Genomic DNA, 15,658 nt, shown 5'->3' with positions numbered 1-15,658 from the left:
AATAGTGGGCAAACAATGTAGATGATTGTTTCTGATAGCTATTGCTGCATAGTAAACTAACCTCAAATTTGATAGCTTCTAATTTATTATCTCATTGGTTCTACAGGTTGACTGGGCCCACTGAATGATTCTCCTGCTTTATAGGGTAGTATTTAAGGCTCTAGTCATCTGAGAGCTTTGGGATTGGAGTCTTCCGGAAGATTCACTGACATGTCTGTGCCTTGGCCAGGATGTCTGGAAAATGAATGCTGCTGGCCTCACGAGGGCAATTGTACCTCTACTCCCTCTGTCATCCTAGGGCCTCTCCTCTGTGCGAACTGTCATAGTAGTCAGACTTCTTATAGGGCAGCTGAGGATTCCCCAAAGCTATCACCATCTTCACCTTTCATCAGTGAATCTTTATCTTGATCATATTTTTATAAAGAAGCACATATTTTTATAAAGAAGTCTCTAGTCATATTTGGAGAACTAAAGCAGTTATTTGCTATAAACTCAAAAATGCTAATCAGGGTGGGTGGGTAGGGTTCTAAGAGTTGTCTGACTTTTCCTTCCTTTTTGTTTTTTAAAAACCCAGAACACACCTTAAAATGTGAGCAATGACTTTTTTCCTGGTTATTTTGTGAATTGGTAATAAGATCCACCAGAAACATTATGATTAGTTGGCTAAACATTTCTTCCAGGACTTCTTCCCTGTTATTCCTTTTATATCCTTCCTCTGTTCCCCTTAAACTTCCTCTTGGTGTCCACCCCAAATTATTCCTTGATCACTCACAGCCTCTGTTGAATAATAGCCCATCTAGGGTTTCTTTGGATTCAACTCTAAACCTCAAAATGCATCTGCCATTTTGGTCCTATTTAGGGCTATGAAATTATGAAATTATGAAATTAATCACTCTTTCTGAATTAGAATTCCTTCATTCCTCTGAAATATCTTAGCCACTCAGCAGGTAAAGTGGCAGTGGTTGTATCTGTTTGTACCAATATGTTCTTATTCCAGAGAATCCACATTTCCAGTGTATACCTAGAAGTGGTGCTATTGGTATTGGGATGGATTGGCTGTAAATAAAATCAGTACCAATTGTACTTAGTGCTTTTTGACCCATATTTTAAAGTGACGATTCTCAACTTTGGTATAAAGTGTGTGCATTGGGAGACTGGACATCAGGAAGAGTTTGGAGAAAGTAGGTAGGCAGTGGGTCATTATTATCTAAGAAGCAGTTCTAAACTGAACATGTCTATATTCGATCTTTAAATGTTTAAGTCTGTTGTTTGCAGGAAGAGGGCAGGAGGAAGGAAATGAAGGAGGTGTTTTATTCTTTTTTTCTTCCACCTCCCCCAGTGCTGGGAAAAAAAGTTAGGACCTTCTGTATGCTAGGCAAACACTCTACCACTGATCTATATCTTAGTCCCTGAGATGTCTTTTGATAAGACTTTTTTAGCTTATGTGATTCTGATATGTTCCTCAGTTGATTTAGAAGTTTTAGAGAGGTACAAGAATAAAATTCATTAGGAAAACTTCAATAAACTATGAAACAATCATAAATGGAACTGAAACATTAACAGATACATATGAAAAAAACCAACTAGGAATTCTTGAAACAAAAAATTCTTAAAGAACTCGTACCAGATTAAGTCAAAGAAATAATCAGTGGATTCTTGAAAAGAGAACAGAAGAATTGGCAGATGTGCAACATTTAAAGGAAACAGCTGAGAATTTTATAGAATTGAACAGAGATATTTGTTCTTATATAGAAACTATGTAAAGTACTTAAGAGGGTATAGTAGTCAGCTTTTCATCGCTGTGGCCAAGATACCTGACAAGAAAAACTTAAAGAAGGAAAAGATTTGGCTTGGCTCATGGTTTGAGAGGATTCAGTCCATGGTTGTTTGGCTTCATCCATCTGGGCCAGAGGTGAGGCAGAACATCAAGGTGGAAGGGCATGGTGGAGCACAACTGCTCAGTTCATGGTAAATTCTGAAAATAAGCAATTCATAAACTCTACTTTGCATGCTGTTCTGAGTAGCATGATAAAATCGTATGCTGTCCTGCTCTATCCTGCCTGGAATGTCAATCATCCCTATGTCCAGCATATCAATCCTGTATGTGCTACCTGCCTTGTCTGTGAGTCCCTTAGCCATCTCTGTTATCAGTTTGACAGTTACAGTATTGCAGTGCTTGTGTTTAAGTAACCCTTATTTTACTTAATAACAGCCCAAAGCATAAGAGTAGTGATGCTGGCAATCTGGATGTGCCAAAGAAAAGTCATTAAGTACTCCCATTAGCTGAAAAGGTGAAAGCTCTCAATTTAATTAGGAAAGAAAAAAATCATATACTGAGATTGCTAAAGCCTATGGGAAGAATGAATATTCTATCTCCTGTAAGAACAAATATTCTATCTGTTAAATTGTGTGAAGAAGAAAAAAAAAATTGTGCCTGTTTTGCTGTTGCACCTCAAACTTGAAAAGGCATGGCTACAGTGTGATAAGGGCTTAATTAAGATGGAAAAGGCACTAAATGTGTGCATGTCTGTGTAGGAAAAAAACAGAGCATATGTCAGGTTTATTACTACCTGCAGTTTCAGGTGCTCATTTGGGGTACTAGAACATAATCCTAACCCTAAACCAAAACTTTGGGGTTAAGGGTTCTTAGGGAGTGGATAGAGAGATAAGAGAGCCCAGTGTGGGCCTGGGAAATCTGACTAGCAAAGGGAGGGGCCAACAAGATGGAGCAAGAGTACTCCAATTAGGAAAAGAATGCTTGGTGAGAGCCCAAGGAGGAAGCACTGGAAAGGAATTTAGAAGCACACCTACCCTTGCCCTATGGGCTGTCTTCAGGGGCAGGGAGAAGTGATGTTCCCCTCCCACAGATTTGACCATGAATGCTAATGGCACAGAACTAAAGATAACTACAACTAATTGCAGAGCTGAAACATAAAAATTTTGCCAACACATCCAATTAACATCTCTCCTTATTAAAGGCCAAGATCCTTTTTCTCAGGAGAGCTCTCAAGTTTCTTTGCAGCTAGTAGAGATCTAATTGTTTCTAAAAAGTTTGATCTTCTCTGTTAAGTCCTGAGATATGTCGGACACAGAGGAGCCAATTTGCTCACCCTTTCGTTCCTCCAGAGTGATGATACTGGAAAACTTCCTCTAATGACACCATGAGCTGCACAGGCAAGTTGACTGTGAGAAGCCTTCTTTTTGCACACTCACTCACAGGCTCTCTCTGACCCTTGTTGCACAAACTGAATCATTTGGTTGGAAATAATACCTTGGTATTTAATGCATACAGTTGGCCCTCGGTATCCTTGGATTCTACATTTGTGAATTCAACCAACCACAAATTAAACCTATTCAGGAAAAACAAAATCGCAACTGTATTGAACATGTACAGACTTTTAAATTTTATTGATTGTTCCCCCAAGCGATACAGGATAGCAACTATTTACATAGCATTTACATTGTATTAGGTATTATAAGTAATTTAGATGTGATTTAAGCTGGAGGATGTATATTGGTTCTGTGCAACTACTACCCTATTTTTTTTAAGTTTTTTTTTTATTGTAAACAAATGGGATACATGTTGTTTCTCTGTTTGTACATGGCGTAAAGGCATACCATTTGTGTAATCATAAATTTACATAGGGTATTGTTGTTTGATTCATTCTGTTATTTTTCTCTTCCCCCCACCCCTCCCACCCCTCTTTTCCCTCTATACAGTCCTTCCTTCCTCCATTCTTGCCCCCCTCCCTAACCCTAACTCTAACCCTAACACTAACCCCTCCCTCCCCCCATTATGTGTCCTCATCCACTTATTAGCGATATCATTCGACCTTTGGTTTTTTGAGATTGGCTTATCTCACTTACCATGATATTCTTCAATTTCATCCATTTGCCTGCAAATGCCATAATTTTATCATTCTTTATGGCTGAGTAATATTCCATTGTGTATATATATATATATATATATATATATATATATATATATATACCACAGTTTTTTTATCCATTCATCAATTGAAGGACATCTAGGTTGGTTCCACAATCTGGCTATTATGAATCTACTACCCTATTTTTATAAGGTACTTGAGCATGGTGAATTTTGGTATATGCCAGGGTTCTGGATGCAATCCCTTATGGATACTGAGGGACAACTGTATTGTTAAGGCTTGTGTTCAGGACTGAATTCCTCCATCTGAAAAAGAGAGAGAATTGAAACAGTGCCAATGAGCTATAAATGGAGGTGAAATCCTGAAGGGAACGCTGACCAGGAGCAAGGGAAAGTAGAACGTGCTACTTGGTACATGGCCCGTGAAGTTTATCAGGACCTGGCATAAGATTTCTCTGTTTAAAAGTGCCTGAGACTAGATGTGAGTGGGATAAGACTAAAAGAGAAAACTTATTTAAAATTATAATAGGTCAGTCTTACCCATCGCTTTTCTTTTTTTCCTTTAATATTCACCAGGCTGAGAATTGTCATTGAAATCAAACATGCTCTTAGCAATCGATGACCTGGGAAGGCAATGTTTTCAGACCTTTATCTTGGAACTTTCCTTAAACTCCCCGGCTTTCCTGTCTTCCTGATTACCTCATTAGTTATTACAAGAAGACCGTTTTTTTGTTTTTGTTTTTGTTTTTTTTGTCTATAAACTGCCAGGACAAAGAAAATGTTCAGATCCCTCCCTTGGAAATAAACTAAAATTAGCTCTGAGGGTGGTGGCTTTAGATGCCTGCATTCAGTGACCAGTTAGACTCTTCTCTGAAGTATTTCAAGATCCTAGCATTGGGGGTAAGGCTGGGGATGTTGCAGGGCTAGGCAGACTTAAGTTTTTCCAACTCTGCAAACCAGATGATATCCTCATCAGCAAATAAAACTTTGTGAGGATTTAACATAACAGTGTGAATCCAGGGTTTAGCACAGGGTCTGGCAAAGAGAGGTCACAAAACAAATTATAGCAATTCCTAAACTCCTGTTATCTGGCTCAGTTCATTTTCCTCTTCTCTCTCTTTCAATTTTCCTTTCCCTTATCTCTTTTTCTTACTAACATTAAAGAACAGATTTCTCTCATTGTTTCTCCTTGAAACAAATGTGCAATGCCTGAAGGTGGCACAGTCCCATGAGAGTTCCAAAAGCCACCTTTGTTCAACCCTTTTCATGATGTCCCTGTAGTGACCCCTCTAAACTCAGTCCTGGGCGGAGGAGATGAAGAAGTTTTGTGCATTGATGTGTGCCCAGGCTTTAGGCCCAAGGGGGCACTTTCTTTTGCTATTCCATTTCTGTGACATACAGAAATGCTGTTGAAGCAGTTCTAAAAACCCCTGCCTGACTTTGACTCCAGAGCAGAAGGGTAAATTTGGAAGCTTTCCTCCCTGAGTTCAGCTTCCTGGACTAAGGCTCAGATGAGCCCAGTTCACCCTGGGGAGGTAGTGGTGGGCTCCCGAGTGACTCTGTAGTGATTTTCCTTCACATGGCCAGCCCCTAACACACAGAAACGAGAAACTGGTTGCCAGAATTTATTTTTCCTTGTTTAATGCTGACCCAGATCCAGTAAGCTCTCATATGAAGAAATATTACCTCCCAGATATATAGAACAATGAAAATCCACTGTAGGTCTTCAATAAATTAAGTCTATCCTACGGTGACTTTAAAACTCTTCTTCTTTTTCTATCATAGGGGATAGTGATGAAGAACATGTGTTCAGAAATCCAAAGGTTATTCCCACAGCTTGAATGAAGAACATTAAAAAATCAAGGGTGCTGTGGATTCTTCTGTTGGGATGGTCAAAGCCCCACCTAGCAATTTCTAAAATTCAATGTTATGACATTTGATTCTAGTTCTCATGTTCAACATTACTTGAGCCAGTTGAAAATGTTTATTTTTATACCAAGCATTATATATTCCACATGTTCTATACAGTTTGCCCTCTAGTTAAATTTAATTTTATCTAAACTTATCAGTCACTTAGTATAATCAGCCTCAAAAAATATCGATGTATCAATTTTTCTGTTTAAGATTTCTTTTGTTTTTAAATCTTCATGCAGGATTAACATTTTCAAAGATCTATTTTTCTCTTGTTCATTTCAGATACTTGAGATTTAACACATAGTCAAAAAAGGCAGGTAGGTGTTTGAGATCTTGGTCTGAAATATAACTATACTGGGAAAATACCTGGGCTAAAATTCAAAATTATATTTGCTTATTCAAAAAATAAACATAGCTTTCACTGTGTGCCAGACACTGCTCCAAGCACTTTATGAATATCAAGTCATTTAATTCCAATAACTCTGAGGGGGTACTCTTGTTGCCTCCATTTTATGAATGGAAAACTAAGGTACATAGAGATTAAGTAGTTTTTGACTATCAAATAGGGTCTGGATAGACATTTATTCTTATTTAATTCTGTCCTTATTTATTTACATTATTCAAACCTGAACTCCAGAATAATTTAATTCATTGCCATAAAAAGAGATCCTGTGTGTGCCAGGGCTTTGTACGTTCACTGTCAAGGAAAGCATGAACTTTGAACTGTGCTGATTCATTTCACAAGATCCTCTGCTGACCAGAAGCATGCACTTGGAAAATGTCCCAGTTAGAACAGGGGTGCAGGGAAAGAACCAAGCCAATTGACCCACAGGCTCTCAAACCCAGAGCCTGTGCGCTCACCCACCCAGTGCCAGCTCTGGTCAGTATTGATGCCCAGAACTGTTTTAGGTGATTTCTCCCCATAAGGTTTCCTATGTTTAACCTCAAGTCATTTGTTTTGCTAAACTTTATTTTCTCTTCTGCTTTGAAACTCAGCTGTAACCAGAGTTCTCCAGATTCTTATTTAGCCTTGTCTGGTCTAGAAAGAAAACTTCCTTGGATCTCATTTGTCAGTCACCCTGTGCCAGTAGCTAGGGAGACACTTCCAGCCATTGTGCCTGTGCAAGAACAGTACATGGCACTTGAAAAGAACCTTCCTTTACTACTCAGGAAAACAGTCCTTCAGATCCTTTTAAACCAGTTCCTGGCCTATTTCCAGTCCAACTAGAAAGGAAAGGAAAGTCTTATAAAGATGGAAGTAGTTCTAGAATCACTGGGCTGTTGGAGCCCAGTGTGATCCTGATCATTTAATCTAGCTTCTATCTAGAAGACTGGAACCTAAGTACACCAGCCCTAAAAAAAGATGAACTCACATTCTACTTTAAAGGATTCTCACTGGAGTTTCCAAGCCTTGTCATGTGACAGACATCTTTTGCTTGCTGGACTGAACCCTAGCTTCCTCTTTACCTACGTTGGGGCTCATTCATCTCATTATAACATCAATATAAATTTCTAAGAAAACCTTTCTGACCCATCTGGATTACACTCAAGTTCTATATTCATTATACCCTGTACTCCTACAAATGCTTAAGATGAATAAAATGAAATAATTAATTTGGGCATTGTTTGCTCTTAATACTTGTCTTCTTCCAAAACAGTGCGCACTCCAAAAACCCGAAAGACCCATGTGGTGTGTCTCATGCCCATCATTGCATCCTGAGGCCTAGCAACGTGTCGCATTTACTAGGGGCTGAAAAAGTTATCGTCAAAAGAAAACTAAGGTCAGTAAATGGAATATAAAGAAAGTATGGCTACTTGGCAACTCTTCAGCTGGCTCTTACAAAAGGATAATTGGAATTAGCTGCCCCCACTTCCCCCAACGCACACCTTGGGAAGATGCCTGGCCTCAAGTAAGTATATACAATTAAAATCGCCATTTAATTCTTACTTCTCACATACTGTCCTTCCCTGTGTGACTGACCCCTTCTCAGGCTAAGCTAAACAACAACAACAACAACAACAAAATGCTTCTGCAATGGTCAACACACCAGGAAGAGAAGCCCACCATGTCTGTACCACCTTCACTGTGCGGGGCATACAGGTTCTTATGGAAAAAGTAGCCTTTTTAGATCAGTGGGGTGGCTCAGTTTTGGCTTATACAAATCTAGATAGGTCTTTTTGGTCCTCTGTGATAAAACTTTGCTGTTGATTACAAATATTTCATAGTTCAAGAATCTCTAAATACAAGTCCCTAGATCAAAGAGACTCCCTGTTTCCCCACTACCCCCAGCATTTCTAGAAACTTGTAAGAAATTTCTTGTGTTATTTTGAACATTGATTTGAGAACAATTTAAGGAAAGTCTTGTTAAAACCTGACAAAGATAGATTTGTGAGATTTAGGTAATATATGTTTTTGTACTTCTTGTTTCAAAAACCTGTGATTGCTATAATGACACCCAAGCTGACGGTTTTACAGATGAAGTCAACTGTGAAATCCTATGCTTCTGTGCCCACAAACTCCATCTGTGTTCCAGTGTGCATATCATAACTTATTCTAGGAGTTTATTGTGATGTCAAATTTGATTTTGTTCTGACAAAGATCTTCTGGCCAAGAGTGGAAGGTTCTGATTGTGATAGTTTGTGACCTGCAAGGATTGTAGTTGCTTTCTTAGAGGTTGAAAAGTAAACTTGTTCCTGTTCAGAGGATTTTAGATTATAAAAAAATGTACAAGGCTTTCTGAAACCCCTTGTGTTTCCCTCCACATTTCCAAGGCCCTGCTTTTTGAGGAAACAAATTCACATCACTTTGTAAGAAAGACAAACTGATCGCTAATGTGTTAAACTGTCACCAACCTAGCATTTTCTGTCATATTTTGTTTTCCTTGGAGATCTCAAGGGGCAGGCATGAAAGGTATGGATTTGGGTTAAAGCCACACTTTAACTGTGATATGCCCCAGCTACAGAGAGTGAGGAAAAAAAATCAGTCTCACACATATTCAGATTTGTTTGTTTCCTAGAAAAAAATTTTCTTTCCTTCCACGGTTCAGAAGTGCTGTATCTTTACTTTGCTATGAGTATAATCTGTCTCCTCAGAAAAGCTTGAAGGCAAATCTTTTGTTTTAAGAGGAAAGGGTTAAAAGAGGAAGATACAGGATAACCTCGAGAACATGGAAGACTACCTAATCAAGTCCCATCAGAAGAATACCCCCTGTGTATTTATTGAGAGCACACATTTTCTGTCTGCTTCAAATACATGTGCTTTGGTTTAGCTAAGGCTCCGGTATGTCCCCCAAGGGTCATGTGTTGGAAGTCTGATCATCAGTGTGACTATATTGCCAGGCGGTGGGGTCTTTAAGGGGTGGAGCCTAGTGAAAGGTCATTGGGGCACTGCCCTCACACAAAGGGTTAGTTCTCCTCAGAGTAAGTTCTTTTAAAAGAGCAAGGCTGTCTCACTCTGTGACCTCCTCTGCTTGTGTTTCTACCCTTAGGGTGCCGTCTTCCATGATGTCCACACCAGAGGCCAAACAGATGGGGCTGCCCTACCTTGGACTTTTAGCCTCCAAACTGGTGAGCCTAATAAAGCTCTTTATGTATCACTCAGCCTCAAGTATTCTGTTACAGAAATGAAAACAAACCAATACAGCATGTATGGGATGTATGTGAGGAGATGGGCAAGGGATAGAAGGAGAAACAATGGAATGGAGTCCGGCTCAGACCACACACTTTCCTTCCTCACGATCATGAGATTTTCCCAGTGGCGTTTATTGTAATTCTAGGTCCCACATATCTTGAAATGTGCATATCAAGAGCATCACAAATTTTCTCCTAGCCAACCTTGCAACAAAAAGTTTCCCTTAAGTTGAAGCTCTTCACCTCTGACACCAGAAACCCTTTAATCCCTCACAGCTGCTTACATGTAATGGAATATTCCATTCTGCCCTGGCTCCATGAGTGATAACAGATATCACCCACACTCAGCTCTAGCTTTTACTAAGGAAACAGTAATCCAGATTTTCCTCTCTCATAAGGAACTCATAAAGCTGCCTCGACCACACAACAAAGGTTTTTAAAATCCCCGCAGTGGTGCTAATATTGCATTTCTGTTTTATTATTTTTTCCTATAATTTTTCAAGCATCTTCTTAATGCTCAACACCCTGAGTGATTTTCTTGAAATATTTTCATTAGTAATGCTTTGTCCTGGATTTGAACAATGTTATCAAACAGGGAATATTTTCAAAAAAGGAAGTAGTAAATATTGGCCATAGATAAGCTCTTTTGAAAAGTGAAATACACTCTGGGTTTTTACCTATGGGTTTGCTCTATATTTTAGAATCCTTTTCAAAGTAAGTTGTTCAGGGACTGTGGCTGCATTTCCATACCAGTAGCTGCAGTCTGCCCAATGGTGTTGGAGGAACACACTGTGGAAGGATTCCTTGAAGACTTACATCTGAGACTATTCTTGTGAAAAAATGCATTTGCTTTGTTTTCACAGAGTCAGAGAATTTGATAAGGACTTCAATGTTTTCCTTCCCAATGAATTTTCAAGTTTTAGAAATTTTGATAGCATCTATGTATGTATGTGAGTGAGTGTATGTGTGTAATATAGAAGTACATGCTTGATACACACACACACACACACACACACACACACACACACACACACACATATATATATATATATACAGAGGGTAGCTTTATGCTAGTCCCACTGTTTTTTATTTTTTTTTGCTGAACCTGCCTCTTTTTTTTCCCAGATAACTCAAGAAGGATGGATGCCCCAAAACTCATTAAAGGACAATTTAGTACAAAACAGAAATTGCCCAAACAGGGCATTAGGCTACAACTATGTGACAAAAGCATGTACACACAGATTGATGGTAGAGAAAGCACTGGGACTGGCATCAAATAGAAACCGGCTCGAACAGAACCTGAGACCCTTTCAAGTTCTATATTCTAGGGACAACTTTTTTGACCTTTATGAGTTTCAGTAGATGTATTCACAACTATGATTCTATGATTCTATGTCAGAACATTTCCTATGCTCTGAAGATAGGAAATACCCTATGTAAAATACCAACATTGTGCCTGTCTTAGGTTCACTCACTAAAATAGCAGCTTGTGTTAATAATTGACAATCATGATAGTCCAACATGAATGTTCCAGGAGTGACTATGCAGTTTGGGTGTATAAAAAGATGTTCATATGTGAAACTTTGAAAGCCACAGTTCATGAGTGGCTCAAACTTATTCTCTGATCTTCCACATCCTTGAGGTGTGAGAGAATTCCTGTCTATCATAGTGAAGCCTGGTTCTCCCAGCAGCTGTGATACACCCTGCAACTGCACGTGGTAGTGTGCTCCTGAATACCAAAAACCAGTCATGGTACCAGTGTGCACAAGCTTGAATGAAGGTTCATTGATCCCTGAGTAGCCTTAGTCTAGGCCTCCAAGAATTCAGATCCAAAGATCCTTTCATGGCCGTGTTATCCCTCTAGAGAAATGCTTTCATTGCCCATTAGAAGTGTCATAAATCCTGATATTTTATCACGTATTTCTCCATATGCACAAAGCACCCACACAAAGTGTTCTCCTTACAATGGGCATCCAAAAAGCTGGAGATGTGATCTAAACTCAAATAGGAACTCTGGATAAATTGCTTGTACCTGATTGGTTTATGGTCACCTTATGTCATGGTGACTGTTATACTGATTATCACCTTGAGACTTACTGAAAATGAGGTGAGGTTATAAATCATCCAGTTGATCAATCCATACCACCATGCAGACCTGATATTAGATACACTGGGAGCACCACCTTACACAGAAACAGATAGAGTACAAACTGTCCCTGATCACTCCACATCCTCACAGTGTTGACCCAATACTTAGCAACAGGCTTCACCTGTTCCTTACTTCATAGTCTGCATATCTACCCCAGTGGTTATCTAAGGCTGAAGCTAAACCAAAGCCCACTTAGCAAAGTTTGATATCCTTCCCAATTTTTTCAGGACTTTCCAGAGGGTGGGTTATATTTTCTATTGTTTCAACCACTGGCTAGAGTCCAGGTGTGAATTCATTGATATCTCACAACCTAATATTGATTTTATTGTCCATAGAGTCTGTGCCTAATGTATGAGCTTGGAATTCCTGGTATGGATACTTTATGAAATAATACCTACACTTTTGATGTTACCTTGTCTTGAGCTTCAACTCTGTCTTACAAAAGCCAGCAGTTATAGGTGGATTTATTCCCCTAATACATGCATCTTGCTTTCATGAGCAGGGTCTTTCCTGACCTCAGCTCTCTAAGTCTTCCCATTAACCTAGGGTCCTTGTCTACTCTCTAACCAGCTGTGGATGAAAATTCTAATCACTCTGTCATCACATGCATCATATTTGGTTTACAAACTCCAGGTACATTTCCCTTATCACCAGCATTTCACACCTTCTTTTAATTAAACCCCTGTTAACAATGCTTCCATAGCACATTTTGCATGTCCCTCAATGCATTTCTTCTTTGTCTTTCTCCCGAAAACTTGAATTCTTGGTAGGCAGGGTGGGAAGTGTCTAATCCATCTTTCCGTCTATATCTCTAGCACATAGTTGGTACTCAAGAAAGAAAGAAACAGATGAATAAGGAGCCTTTCACATATCAAAAGCTCTGTAAGTCTGAAATCTATTAATACTGATTTAACCTAATTCTGAAATCAACAAAATGCCACAAGGTAGAGCAAGGAATTACATACTCTTTCCTTTTTTATTCCCAGTGCTTTTTCCATAGTAATGAATTATTGTTTTACTCTCTCTTTTTAACAACAAAACCAAAATAGAAGCAGCATCATTTCTTGAGTTCTTGGTATTAGCCGTGTACCATGCCAGGGTACACATGCATCCTACATTACCTCTGCACTATGAAACAGCAAAGAGTGATATTTCTTTTCCATCCAGGTCTGAGAATGAGAGCTTATAGGTTGAAGGAGAAACATTATCTTCTTTCAAGAATCCATATGCAGAGTTTCTTTCTCTGTTGGCAAGACTCAATCCCTGAGCACATAAAAGTTATAACTACTCTTTCTTCATAACTAGAAGCAAACCAAAATCAAGATGCTATTAAGATATAGATCTGGTTTTCTAACATGATCATGCAATAGAAATTCTAATCTTACTAGTATGTCATAGCTAAAGCTATTAAATTTAGCTGACTGTTCAGGCATGAAATGGGCATTCAATGCCTTTCTGTGGGCTAGGCATCAGGAAGCTTTGAGCAATGCCCACAAGAGTGCTCAGGAGAAAAGGGGACATCCATTCATGCAACTACATCATCTGGATCAACCATGGTAATCAATAGGATGGCAAATAATGTAGACAGGTCTGCCCTAAAATCGCAGTCTGCTGCCCTCATGAGAAGGCTGGATTCCCCTTGCTTGTATGGCAGATAATCTGGTCCTGTGGTCTGAATGTACTTTACAAAATGGGATAGAGAATCCTTAGTCCAGAAAAAACATACTAACCTTTAGATTCCAGGCCTAGAGTCCATATGCAATTTTCTATCATGGGGAAGTGACACGCTAGAAAATGAAATATAAGTTACCAGGAAAAAAATCAATATATATTTTCATATTAGTAGAAAGGTAGCAAATTGTCTCTTTTACCTTAATTTTAAATTTTATTTTAGAATCTTCCTTTCTTTCAAATACAAAATCCAGAAAGAATGTAATATCAAGCTGAGTCTAAGCTGGATGTATTCTATCAGCAACATCCTGACCCTGAATCCTGGCCAAGACAGAGTGCACCTGGAAAGATGCTGCAGTGAGGTGGGCCAGTGCACAAAAATGGCAAATTGAAATTTGCTGCTATTCAGATTTTCTTTTTTTTTTTTTTGTTCTTTTTTTTTTTTTTATTGTAAACAAATGGGATACATGTTGTTTCTCTGTTTGTACAAGGCGTAAAGGCATATCATTTGTGTAATCATAAATTTACATAGAGTAATGTTGTTTGATTCATTCTGTTATTTTTTCCCTTCCCCCCACCCCTCCCACCCCTCTTTACCCTCTATACAGTACTTCCTTCCTCCATACTTGCCCCCCTCCCTAACCCTAACTCTAACCCTAACACTAACCCTTCCCTCCCCCCCGTTATGTGTCATCCTCCACTTATTAGTGATATCATTCATCCTTTGGCTTTTTGAGATTGGCTTATCTCACTTAGCATGATATTCTCCAATTTCATCCATTTGCCTGCAAATGCCATAATTTTATTATTCGTTATAGCTGAGTAATATTCCATTGTATATATATATACCACAGTTTCTTTATCCATTCATCAATTGAAGGACATCTAGGTTGGTTCCACAGTCTGGCTGTTGTGAATTGAGCAGTTATGAACATTGATGTGGCTGCGTATCTGTATTATGCTGATTTTAAGTCCTTTGGGTATAGGCCAAGAAGTGGGATAGCTGGGTCAAATGGTGGGTCCATTCCAAGTTTTCTAAGGAATCTCCACACTGCTTTCCAGAGTGGCTGCACTAATTTGCAGCCCCACCAGCAATGTATGAGTGTACCTTTCTCCCCGCATCCTCACCAACACATATTGTTGCTTGTGTTTTTGATAATCACCATTCTAATTGGGGTGAGATGGAATCTTAGTGTAGTTTTGAATTGCATTTTTCTTATTACTAAAGATGGTGAACATTTTTTCATATGTTTGTTGATTGCTTGTAGATCTTCTGTGAAGCTCATATCCTAAGGCCATTTGTTGATTGGGTTATTTGTATTCTTTGTGTAGAGTTTTTTGAGTTCTTTATATATTCTGGAAATTAGTGCTCTATCTGAAGTATGAGTGGCAAAGATATTCTCCCACTCTGTAGGCTCTTTCTTCGCATTGCTGATAGTTTCCTTTGCTGAGAGAAAGCTTTTTAGTTTGAATCTATCCCAGTGGTTGATTCTAGTCTTTATTTCTTGTGCTATGGGAGTCCTGTTAAGGAAGTCTGATCCTAGACCAACAAGGTGAAGATTTGGACCAACTTTTTCTTCTATAATCTGCAGGGTCTCTGGTCTGATTCCCAGGTCCTTAATCCATTTTGAGTTTAGTTTCGTGCATGGTGAGAGATATGGGTTTAGTTTCATTCTGTTGCATATGGATTTCCAATTCTCCCAGCACCATTTGTTGAAGAGGCTATCTTTTCTCCATTGCATATTTTTGGCCCCTTTGTCTAGTATGAGAAAATTGTATTTATTTGGGTTTGTGTCCGTGTCCTCTATTCTGTACCATTGATCTACCTTTCTATTTTGGTACCAATACCATGCCGTTTTTGTTACTATTGCTTTGTAGTAGAGTCGAAGATCTGGTATTGCAATACCCCCTGTTTCACTCTTCCTGCTAAGGATTGCTTTAGCTATTCTGGGTTTCTTATTCTTCCAGATGAATTTCATAATTGCTTGCTCTATTTCTGTAAGGTACGTCATTGGGATTTTAATTGGAATTGCATTGAATTTGTATAGCACTTTAGGTAGTATGGCCATTTTGACAATATTAATTCTTCCTACCCAAGAACATGGAAGATCTTTCCATCTTCTAAGGTGTTCTTTAATTTCTTTCTTTAGTGTTGTATAGTTCTCATTGTAGAGATCTTTCACCTCTTTTGTGAGATTGATTCCCAAGTATTTTATTTTTTTCGATGCTATTGTGAATGGGGTAGATTTCCTAATTTCTCTTTCTGAAGATTCATCACTTATGTATAAAAATGCGTTGGATTTATGGGCATTGATCTTGTAACCTGCTACTTTACTGAATTCACTTATGAGTTCTAAGAGTTTTCTGGTGGAACTTCCAGGTTCCTCTAAATATATAATCATGTC

The 15,658-nt window shown here is 38.7% G+C and overlaps 1 long non-coding RNA gene across 2 annotated transcripts in view; it reads left to right on the top strand.

Moving 5' to 3' along the window:
• LOC306659595 overlaps window positions 1–15,658 on the top strand; it is a 76,436-nt gene that overhangs the window by 17,301 nt on the left and 43,477 nt on the right. Inside the window, exons 2-3 of one of the 2 annotated variants that reach the window (XR_013763343.1) lie at window positions 7,462–7,713; window positions 9,292–9,370. This is a non-coding gene — a long non-coding RNA (uncharacterized lncRNA). Of the gene's footprint in view, window positions 1–7,461; window positions 7,714–9,291; window positions 9,954–15,658 lie in introns of those variants that run through there. The other variant, XR_013763344.1, reaches the window with a different exon arrangement.

The sequence above is a fragment of the Sciurus vulgaris genome, assembly GCF_902686455.1.
Source record: "Sciurus vulgaris genome assembly, chromosome: 4".
NCBI lineage: Eukaryota > Metazoa > Chordata > Mammalia > Rodentia > Sciuridae > Sciurus > Sciurus vulgaris.
The sequence above is the reverse complement of the archived record's forward strand: the minus strand, read 5'-3'. Positions and strand labels throughout refer to the sequence as shown.